Source organism: Magnolia sinica, chromosome 1 (assembly GCF_029962835.1).
Source record: "Magnolia sinica isolate HGM2019 chromosome 1, MsV1, whole genome shotgun sequence".
In the NCBI taxonomy this organism is placed as follows: Eukaryota; Viridiplantae; Streptophyta; class Magnoliopsida; order Magnoliales; family Magnoliaceae; genus Magnolia; species Magnolia sinica.
The window spans coordinates 99,639,463-99,651,299 of record NC_080573.1 but is presented as its reverse complement, the minus strand read 5'-3'; the positions used below and the strand labels follow the sequence as shown (position 1 = coordinate 99,651,299).

Here is an 11,837-nt window from a genome sequence, read left to right as displayed (position 1 = left end):
TCAGTCATTAATTTTGGTTCCATCAAGTGAAGAAAGCTCGGGAGTCGTCGTAGTAGGATATTTTTCTTCATATAAATGACTTGGATTGCCCATCATATAGACAAGTGTGAAATATGAGAACCCCACCTTGGTATGCTTTTCGTTAGGCGAAAAGTTAGCCATTTAATCTTACCAACTCTTTCTAAATTTGGAGCTTCCAATTGACCCACTTTACACTGTCAATCACAATTCAAATTTGGACCACACTTTGGCCTCATATAACTACAATATCATACAAAATTTAGACTCTGATTTATGATCTTGCACCGTTGAATTATAACTGCGTTGACTCCAATTCATTCCTCTTGGTGCATCAGATGAAATTTCATATTTAGGTCTTTTCTGGTATCGATCAACCACCAAATTTTGTCTGATTATTTGTGTATCATGAATACACATTTTTTTTTTCCAAAATTGGGTCATGATCATTAAGTGTGGACCGTTAATTGATATCAAGTTTGTTTTGACACCCGGTTGAAGAAATTTCAAGATACACCTTTAAAATTTGGATTATCAGAACAATTATGTACCCTACCCCTATTCGACGATCTCGACACCATAAACCAATTAGATTGAAATAAAGATTGCAAAAAAAGACGAATTTGAGGAACCAAATTTAAGTGGGATGTGACACACCCCTCTTTCACGCCCACTCCTTTATAAAAGGGGGTGTGCATCCCATCTCCACTAAAAAAGCCTAAATTCCCAACGTCCACAGAAGAGAGAGAGAGAGAGAGAGAGAGAGAGAGAGAGAGAGAGAGAGAGAGAGGCCTACATGTTCATCCATTCTCTTCTTTCTCTAAACGTGTGGTGTCTCCCTCTTGCTCAAGCGGCATCATGGTTCATGTAGAAGATTTTCTACATTTAGATCTATTTACAGTTTACATGTAAGGCTAAGGTGGGGGATTCTTTTAAGTTTACACAAATGTGATTTGACTTCTATAGTGTTTATCTTATTTTTGCATACTTTAATTTTACTATGATTTCCATGTAATCAAGTGATGGACCGTTACGAATTATTTATCCACGTAAGAATTATGGTTAACGTATGATTTTAATTATGCGTGATTTTTATGAATTCATGTGGAGTGATAAATACAAGTCTTACCCTTTGTCGATTTTAAGAGCGACGCGTGTTTCCACTCTATATTAAGTTAACTTTTGCTCATCTCTCATATTTTTGTTGAGTCGTCCTAATGTTACTCTTTTCTTTTATTGAGTTAGCTTACTGCTACTCTCCTCCTTATTAGGTTAACCTTGTGATACCTCCCTTTATGGCTTGGACACGTGTCTTAGAATTCCAAAACTCCCATGGTTCGATTACTTCCCTATTGATGCAAGTGATGTGTTGGAGGCATCATATCTAGTGATTCATATATTTTATCGTGAATATAATGCGCTCCGAGTAGTGACCCTCTGGGTCGATGTGTAATTCCATGGATTTTGGGTAATGGTGCACAAATCAATGTAAATAAACCGCCATGCATGTTACATCACTTTTGGGATTGGATGTCATAAATAGTCACTACATGAACAAATTGTGTCACGTAAATCACTTGATACATGTGTTGTGCCACCTCGAGATGTTTATATAAATTAATGATAACGTTGGACACGCCAACGAATCTCCGTAATATGGGATGTGGGGCGAGCCAGGTTTTTTATGAATTATATTTCTACATTGTGATGATCGCTATGTGTGATAGACCGCACACACTTTGTTAGGCATGCATTCATATGTATTGGTCGCGTATACCGATACCACTCGTAGTGGTGAAATATGAGAGGTATCAAAATTCTTATATTGTTCTTATGTTTATCTTAAATTATTGTTAATATTAAAGGATAACCAGCATTATGAGTAGGGTATTGACCATCTCCAACCATATGGATGATGGAAAGATCGATGGTACAGATGATGATCTCCCCACGGAAGATTGTTCTGAATGAAGGAGAAGGATAACATTATGTTTAGTTTTATTTATTTTCCACTGTACACTTTGGATAATGTAATGAGCTCTCATTTGAGAGAGCATCAGACAGTAAATTGAATTTTATGCTTTGATGGAATAAGAAATAATTGATTTTATTCTCGTGAATGGTTACATTCATGAATATGATTTAAATGAAAAAAATGAGGTGCGATTTTGAAGTATTCAATGATTACGTTATTAACACTAGGAATTCTTAAGGACGAGTGTAAACTCGCACCATGAAAATTCGGGGCGTTACAATAAGGTTCAGATTTTAGGGTCCAGTATAGACAATTTAAGTGTGTAGGTTTTGAATTTAATGGTTTAAATTTATGGTTTAAGGATTTAGGTTGTTCTTTTAAACCTTATATTTTGTGTACATATTTATATTTGAAATTGTGATGTATGGAGTAATCAACTTATATATATATATATATATATATATATATATATATATATATATATATATATATATAAAATTTTAGATAATTTATTTGATATTCTTGTAACGTATGATACGGTGTTTTAATATTGTATGGATGTCACTATTATGTATTATGTAGTAGATATCGTTAGCTTATTTTGTTTATACTTACAAAGGTTTAAGTAACGTAGGAAAGGAGTAGGACCGATAAAGTAAGGGTATTTTTCTCTACAAATAATTAGTTGGGAAAGTAAAGTTTAGGCGGTTTAGAAAAGCCGACGGGCCTCCGCAGGATTTTAAAAATCAGGCGGATTGAAAACTCAGGTGCTCCACACCAATCCAAACCTTCTTAAAGCGACCATGATGTTTATGCGCCATAAACTGTGAATGTTCACGGGGTTATCATCACTCAGATAAACTTTAACAACAAATAACATTCTGAGAGAAAACTTCTGTCACCCTGGGCATTCAATCCCTACAGTTCTGAGTTGTATGGCCCACACGAGTTTTGGATCTGCCTCATCTTTTGAATACTGTCGTACTGCAGTCTTTCAAAACAGATGTACGGAGTGGATTTGTCACGGCCATCTCTGTGAGATCCACACATCCCCACGCACAGGAATCTATCTGTGCCAGGGGTCACAGGCAATGAATCCACTTTCCAGCTAACAGGCTGCTGTTGGGTTACCAGCTAAACCGCGTCCCCGAAAGTTATCGGTTTGCGAGAGTAACCCTTGTAATCCATCAACGCGAGTCGCCACTAGCGCTTCTCGTGGATAGCGAGCTCTACCATATTCCGGTTCTTCCAGCTCTGCAGTACCATCCTCCCGTAGTCAATCCCCTTCCTCACCCCAACAAAGACGCACCGTCCGCTTTGCCCTAGATCGACTGTCCAGCTTGGAAGAGGAACAGCCATTTCTCCGCGATGCTATTGCTACTCACACCGACCTTTAATCTGTTAGTTTTCCATCCTTCCGTTTCGTCTTTCATTCATCGATGCCCTTGCATAAGCTTTTTTAGTACTTGCAGAATCAAATGAGAAGAAACAGAGATCTATCGAGGTAGATTTTTATTTTTAGGGTTTGTATTGTGATTGGGCCGCGTTTGGATGCACGAGTGAATCGAATTGCGAGCATTCAGTTTAATTCAGAGTAAATGGAAAAATGGTAATATCGATTACGACGTTTGCTACTCGTCATAGTGAAGAATCGAAAACTCTTCCGTGACTGCGCATAGTCATGTTGGGGCTTGACGATCCGCTGAAGTGGATGGAGGACTTCATGTGGATGAGATCGACCCGTCCATCGGGTGCGCCACCCTGTGTTTGGGCCAGGGCCTGAAAATCAGGCTGATTTGACACAGGTGAGCTCACTTGGAACTGTTGAGATTGGAAATCCTACGATTTAAAGTCATCCAAATTGTGTGGGGTTGACTGTGGAGTGTATGTGAAATCCAATCCACATATCTGATGCCCCACACCAGGATGAATGGATTCACCAAAAATAAGTACATTTCAATACTCATGTGCGCCACGCCAGGTGAATTTAGAGTTTTCCCACATGATTAACAGCATTCCGAATGCTGTGGCATACCTAAGTCTTGGATTGGACTGAATTTTGGGATCCATGGTGAAAATGTAGTGGCACCCCTGATGAACGGGGTGGTGCTGAATCTGTTAGTCATGCTACTCCTTCTGAATTTGCTACTCAGGCTATTGCAATCTGTGAAATATCTCATTCTTGGCAATTCCTCTGGTCATGAATTTCTTAGGAGGTAATCAGATTTTGAGGTTTTTCTCAGGATTTTATTGGGAAATTCTTGCTATTTATTGTAAGTTAATAAATCATTTTAAATTTCGAGTGTATATATATGCAATGATTGTTTAAGATTTTAAATAAATTTCACGTTAATATTGTGGTAAAATCATGGAAAATAAAAAATGCCGAGATGAGATTTCAAATGTCGTGATATGAACACTGTTGTATCTTGGAAAATCCAGTTGGAAAGGACAGTTGGAAAGGACACATGTTATAGTAAGGAAAAGATGTAGCATGCTAAAGATATTCAAGGATGCTTAGAGTACTTTTTACGAAATTAAATCTGACAGGATGACACGACAGGGATTAGTTGAAATGAATTCAAAAGGAAACCGAGCGGCCGAGGGTCATCCAGGATGTCGACCGAGCGGCTGAGTGGAATGCAGTCGAGTAGGTAAGGAAGCCTAGAGCGGTCACTAGGACAGGTGACAAGTTTAGAAGGAAGTCTCCAGAAGGTCATGTAGTATTGAAACGGTTATAATAACCGTCAGAATGTGGGAAGTATTGTTCACTCCCCAAGTATAGGGTTGTGATGTAGTAATAAACTCGGTGAGACCGAGGTCGAATCCCAAGGGACTGACACCTGTACGTTATCTGAAACTAAGTGGAACTAGAACTAAATTAAGATGAAATCTAAATCGAATGATTTTAAGGAATAATAGTGAAATACTAATCTAAAACTTAAGGAATTCAGAGGAAGGAAACTAGGGATTCAGAGGATCCACTTGTAGAGGATCCACTTGTAGAGATCAGGGAGATCTACGGCCGATTCATGAACTCAACTGGACTTCGAGTCCCATCTTCATCCAGTTGGAAGATATAACCTGTAAATCAAATCTGAACGTCTTTTGATTTAGTTTTAGAGAGATAAAATTGAAGTAAATTAGAATGGATTCCATCACAAAACCATGCCCATGAGACAAAGCAAACAACAGAATTAAACCAATTTACAGTCAATCTGAGTGATGTATAACAGTAGGAAGGGTGCCGTCATCTAACCATGCTCAGGAGACGATGGTGAACAACAGGACTTCCTAACTGCGTAATCACAACAATAGAACAGGAATACTTAAAGCCATCGCAGATCTATTGTAATTTCAGTCACAACAAACCATTAAAAACTAGAAATATTCCTATTATTCAAAACTAGAATCAACATAGTTCATGGCATGAATCAAAGTCATAGAATCAGTCCCATCACGCCACAAGCTTCACCTCTTAGCCCGACATGAGTGGGATAAATCTCTAAAAAATCATAAAAACAAACAAATAAGAAATAAAAACTCTTAAACAATTCTCTCTCTCTCTCTCTCTCTCTCTCACGTCGGCTTACTTTTTCTTATCTCTCCCTTTCTTCTCTTTCTTTTATAGCTGCCAGGGCAGTGGAGAATTTTCGCACAAAGAGACGTGCGAAGATAGCTGGAGTTTACGCACTCCTCGAAACAGAAATCGGACGTGCGTTGAATATTGGAGTCGGTGGTATCTGTGGGACCCACTTGCAGTGATCTTTCAGCGAATCTGCATCGATCATTGTCTTAGTAGGGTCCATTTAGGCCAATATTCGAAATTTGGAATAGATCTGAGCTTTTGATGGGCCACCTCATGGATCAACGTCTGGGGAAAGATCCAAACCTGGCGATCTTATCTGTATAAATGGCTGCAAGGGAATAGGAGGTTTTGGTCGGTATCCTCCTCTGGACACTCTGGACGGTTGGGATCAGCCGTCTGATGATGAAAGTGGGCCGCTGATGGAGCAACGGATAGACTGTGTGCAGAAGAAAACAGAGGGCTTCTGTCTTTGTTTAGGAAACCCAGCTGGTGCAGATTGGGTTTGATTCCCTGTCAACACTGTAGGTGAAAGATCCGGTGTCCGGTCGGTTTTGAGCTGGCTTCAAGATGGACGGTGTGGATCTGATGCTTGGTTGGTCCTGGTGGGCCCATCAACTCCCGTCCGCAGCTTCCTTCTGCAGCAGGGACCGAAACGGAACTTTCCATTTTGAATGGGAGTCGGGCCAAAGTCGGTTTGACCCGACTTTAGTTGCAATGCACCTCCAGTGCACTTGTACACGATGCACACACTATTCAAGGTGGGGTCCGCTGTGATTTTTATGAGAAACTCAATCCATCTATTCGTTCTTCCAGCTAATTTAAGGGGTCGAGCCAAATTTTGAAGCATATCCAAAGATCAGATGGGCCCCAGATTGACAATTTGTAGACTGATCTGTCTGTTAGGACACTTCCACAAGGATCCAGGAGCTGAAATTCGACGTGTACGGTTAATTTGCGGTCCTCAGACCATGTATGAAGTTTTGAGCCGAGCAGATGGGGGGAACCCTGTAATCTTGCATTCTGGACGTCTTTTAGGCCTGTTTAAGGTGAATGGCTGGAATTTCTCTGATCTCCGGCGTGTAAATCCTCGATCTTGGTCCCATAGAGTCCGTCCCTTGCCTTGATAACTTCGGAGCGTTAATTCCATGCTTTTAGTACCCTTTTCCAGTCCATGCTTGTCAATTCACCTTGCATCACAAACACGATTAAATTAAGCCGTTAAACAATACCATGTTCGTAAATCTAGGCAATAATTGGGGTCCAATATGCAATATTCGACCCTCAACAAGTATCCAGATGATCAGTTTAATGCTGTAAATAATAATGGATTTCAATAAAGCAAATCGTCTCATACCAACCAAACCAAACCAAACCAAACCAAATCTATCTTTCAATTATCCTTTGAATTATCAGCCATTTACATTCCTTAATGTAATCCTTACATTTACTTGTTGTTTATATTCCTTAATGTAATCCGTAACAGTAATCAAGTAGTTGTTAACTTTAGCTGTAATTCAAGGCTATGCTCATACGTTGAATTTAGTTTGAGTATCAAGCAAAGTTCTCCATCTAGAGAGGCATTTTATAGTTGTTCTCTGCGGCCGACTGTAAGAATTTCCTTTTCATTTTATCTGTACTGAAGAGGAAAAGTCCTTTCGTATGGAAGGAAGAGGTGTGACCCATTTTCAGAGAACGAACCCCATCCTTTGACTATCGCCTGATCATCTTAAGCAACGCTATGCAAGTGGTTGAATAGGCAACCGATCTTATCAGAACTCGGTCCCATACGGTCGATTTTCGATGTATCTACCTATCTCAGAACTTTGTTGGTAGCCTCAAACGGATTTGGGACGAGCTTCAGACAACGCAACAAGAGGAGATTGATTTTCAATCTCGGAGTTGTGCCTAGCCTACCTTTTCAAATTCAGCATAAGGGGACCCTGCACCTTCTATTTTAGGTTTTAATCTTGACCGTAATAATGGTAGAGAAGATGATTTGATGGTGCCATGTGGCGATGAGCCCCAACTTTTGCTCGCACTCGTGTGCTCTTCCCCACATGTGATCGAAGTCTCTTTTCAGGTGCAGGAGTTGCTTGGTCTCATTTGGGACTATTTTCTCCCTTTTATTCTAGACTCAGTCGATCCTCAAGTTAGTTTCTGGAGAGGAGTGCTCTTTGGGCTGATTCTTGGCTAGAGCTTAACAACCTCTTGGATGAAGCCAACCTCCCTCTCGTTGAAGTTCATGCAAGCTAGATCGTGGAGTTAGACGGCGGGGTAGACTAGTGGGATGATCAATCGGTTTCAGACGGTGAATTGATTCTTGACGATATACTAAAGGAGATTGACAATGAAGCCTTAATAGCGGAAGCTGTGATTCCCGACCACGAAGCCTTACTAGTGGAAGCTGCTATTCTTGACGACGGTCTTCTGTAGGATGCATTGATTGTTACTTCACTGTGTACTTTGAAAGGTCTGACTGATACCAACACAGCTCCCCAGGCTACAAAAATTAATGCTTAAGAAGGTGGTTCTTTTGGAAATATCAATCTCTTACAGGCTCAAATTCAATGGTCTCAGGATGTGCTCAACAGAGGAGGAATGGTTGGCATATCCTTTGGTGTTAGGGAAGAGGATGTATATAATTTCCTCCAATTTGTCAGAGAAGCAAAGGAGCTTAAGGGCTTCATGAAGAACAATTGTCGAAGGTCAGGAAGTCTCCTAGGGGTTGGAGAGAGCTTCTGAGCTTAGAGTGTTTGATTAATTAGGATTCTTCTAGCAAGTTCAACGGCAATAAGAGGGTTAGAATGGGCAGACCTGGTGAACAATGTTAGTTCCCTTGGAATGTCAGAGGATTGGGTTGCAAGTTGAAGAGGACCCAAGAAAGATTTGCAAGAAGTTAAAAGCCATTTTATTGCGTCTGGACAGATTTATGGTGTCACAAGATTGGTTAAAAAAATTCCCATTGGTTAATCAACGGGGCCTTCCGAGAGTAATTTTTTATATATATCATAGACCTATTAGGTTGGAAGTGGCTGATGTTAATTGGCATCCAAAACCGTTTACATTTGAATTGGCTTGGTTGGAAATAGAAGGATGCAAGAACTTGGTAAGGGAATGGTGTTGTTCCTTTGAAGTGGATGGGTATGCTAGATTTATTTTAAGCCACAAGCTCAAAACGTTTAAAGAAAAAAAATTAAAGTCTAGAAGAAAGAAGTCTTGGGCACTAGAAAAGCAGAAATTGATTCTATTTTGGTCAAGATCAATGAGTTTGATATCTAAGGAAGAAGCAGGATAGTTGGCGGAGGAAGACGGGGTTGAAAGAATAGCCTTAAAAGCTCAGTACACCTCTTTTTTCTAAAGAGGTGGAAATTTGATGGCATCAACGCTCTAAAGCTTTATGGTTAAAGGGCGGATGGTGGGGCTTTTTGGTTGTCGTGCGGGAACTTTTCCCTTGACTTATCTTGGGCCTACCTCTTTTCATAGGGAAATTGGCAAAGCACCTGCGGGATGTTGTTGTGGAGCAGTTCGAAAGGAAATTAACTAGATGGAAGAGTTGGTACCTGTCCTTTGGTGGTTGGCTTTCTCTTATCAAGGCAACTCTATTGAATATTCTTTTATACTTTATGCCCCTCTTTAGTTGTCTGAAATCTGTTCTGCTAGATTGGAAAGGTTGAGGCGTGCTTCTTGTGGTAGGGGACGGAAGATATGAAAAAGTTCCACCACCTAGCCTGGGAAGAAGTCTGTAAACCTTAGTATTAGGAATCTGGAAAAGATGAATAAGGCTCTTTTGGAGGAAATGGCTATGGAGATTTGGATTAGAAGAGACCTTGTGGAGGGAGGTCATTGCAGATGAGTATGGTAGTCAAGGAGGAGGTTGGTGGGTCATACTCTCCTCTTTTTATAAAGCATTTGGAATCTGGAAGGGGGTTTCTACTTTGAAGGCTAAGTTTAATTAGAGAAACCCCTCTCTGGCATGTTCCCAAGATTAGCTCACCTTTCTCTGGAGGATAATGTTCCGGTCTCAAGATGCTTCTCTTTTAGCAGCAATATAGTCCTTTGGTCCTCTTGCCAAAGAAACTTGTTGGATAAGGAAGTAGAGGAATTTTTGGAGCCGGTGCTGCTGGATCATCTCCAACGCTGCTGCCTAGTGAGAGAAGACTGGGACTGGATGGTTTGGATAAAGGATAAATTAGGTTGTTTTTTGGTTTAGTCTTTCTATGATCTGCTTTGATCAATGCTAGGGATTGCATCTTGTGCATACTTCATGTGTGGCACTATGGGGCTCCCTTGAAAGTTGCGGCCTTTGGTTGGCTAGCCGGGAGGAAGAGAGTGTTGACCATTGATAATCATGGAGGGATGGCAATGGTGCTTCTTAACGTGTGTGTGTTGTGTATAGTGGACACTGAATCAGTTGATCACCTTTTTATCCATTGCCCGGTTGTGTGGAAGGTGTGGAGTAGTTTCCTTAAGTTATTCGATATGATGTGGGTTATGCCAGGCTCGGTTGGAGAGTTATTTATGGCTTGGCACAGCGTGGGCTTGGGAAACAAGTGAGAGCTACTTGGAGGTTGGTTTTTTGGCCACTAAGTGGGTGGTTTGGAGAGAGAAACGAGAGATGTTTTTGGAATGAATCTAGCTCGGTATGGTGGTCTTTTGTAAGGCTTAGCTTTTTGTTGTAGAATGGGCCTCTTGTATAAAATCCCTTGGGTGTAATTTTTTTCCCTTTTTGTTTCAGCTGTAGCTTTTGTGCCATCTCGGCGCTTCTTTCAATAAAAGTCCTGTCACCTTTCAAAAAAAAGAAAGACTGATGATTCAAACTGCCTTGATTGACGTAATTGTATGCCACATGTGGGGAATATTGTTAATGCCCTTGTCCTTGTAGCAAACTCATCTTGTAGTCATGTTTATGCTCATACATGGGGGTCTAGTGAAAGAAGTGCTATCATTTGAAGCAACACAGAGCATATTGGGTGAAATCGTATTAGCCTTCCTTAGATTGATCACATGTTTACTGACAAATGGGTTATGGCCATGCTATGGAAAGCTTATATGATTGTGATGGGGTTTAGAGACATTTTAATCATCATTAATATTATTAAAATATATGTTCACGATTAGAATTGATGAATGGCTATGATTATCTTATTATTATTATTATTATTTTTGCTTTGGAAAATAGTATATATACATGCAAAGACGTGTTTATGAATAGTTTAATGAATGAAATAGAGTTCTATTTACATTAAGACTGCTCATAAAGTTGGAGCAGGGATATCAACTATGCCCAATTGGAGATTATTGAAGTCAAATGATCATGACTAAGAGATTTGGTAAACAGACAAGTTGGTCACTAGGCCAGACACATGGAATAACAATCTCCTTAATTCACAACCTTCTCATGTACAAAACGACTATCGACTTCAACTTATTTAGTGTGTTCATGAAAGAAGGGATTGGGGCAATGTAAGTGGCCAATTAATTATTGCAGAATTGCTGCAATGACTGAATGATAGAGAATTGATTTTATGCCTGAGTTGTGACATCGAATGAGCCATAGCCTGATATTTTGCTTTTGCAATAAATCTCCCTACAAATTTTTTCTTGGTTTTACACATTATAAGAGTACATTCAACTTAAGAATTAACCTGGGAGACCTGGACGCATCAATCTCCAAAATATCCCACAAATGGGTCTTCTATAAGAGCACAATAATCTACATGCAATCATCTACATGCAACTGATTAGGATCTGTGGGTGAATTGATTGGCCTACAACCCAACAACCCAATTTCCTTTAACATATCCAAGATGTATTTTAGTTATGAGCAAGGACCAGTGTTCGAAGTATCGGTATTGCTACAAGTTTCACTGGTCAGGGATATGGAAACAATATTGATATCGCCGATAATATCGTTGATAACCAGAAATGTGAGAAAACATGAGGAAAACGGTGGAATTTTTAGCGAAACTTTAGGAGATGTTAAAATATACCTATTGCATATTTAGAAATAAAAAATAATTACAAAAAGAATGCATACATAACCAGTTCCTATTTAATGGGGCCTTAAAAGCATGTGTTATGGTAAGAAATCAGTCCAACCATCCCATCCAGCCTATTTAACCATCCAACCTTCCATCCAAACATCCATCGATATTGCAAAATATCAACAACACATGATATTTCACCAATAAATCATCAACAATTGGAAAGGAAATGAAAGATTGTAGTCTCAATATCGCGTATGTTGCGATATCA

General features: G+C 39.8%; 1 protein-coding gene across 2 annotated transcripts in view; it reads left to right on the top strand.

Annotated features, from left to right (window-relative positions):
- The first annotated feature begins 3,154 nt into the window (after positions 1–3,154).
- LOC131252294 (uncharacterized) overlaps positions 3,155–11,837 on the top strand; it is a 45,039-nt gene continuing 36,356 nt past the window's right edge. For both annotated transcript variants that reach the window (XM_058253065.1, XM_058253066.1), the window contains exon 1: positions 3,155–3,393. The gene's annotated coding sequence lies outside the window, so the exon portion shown is untranslated. The remainder of the gene's footprint in view (positions 3,394–11,837) is intronic.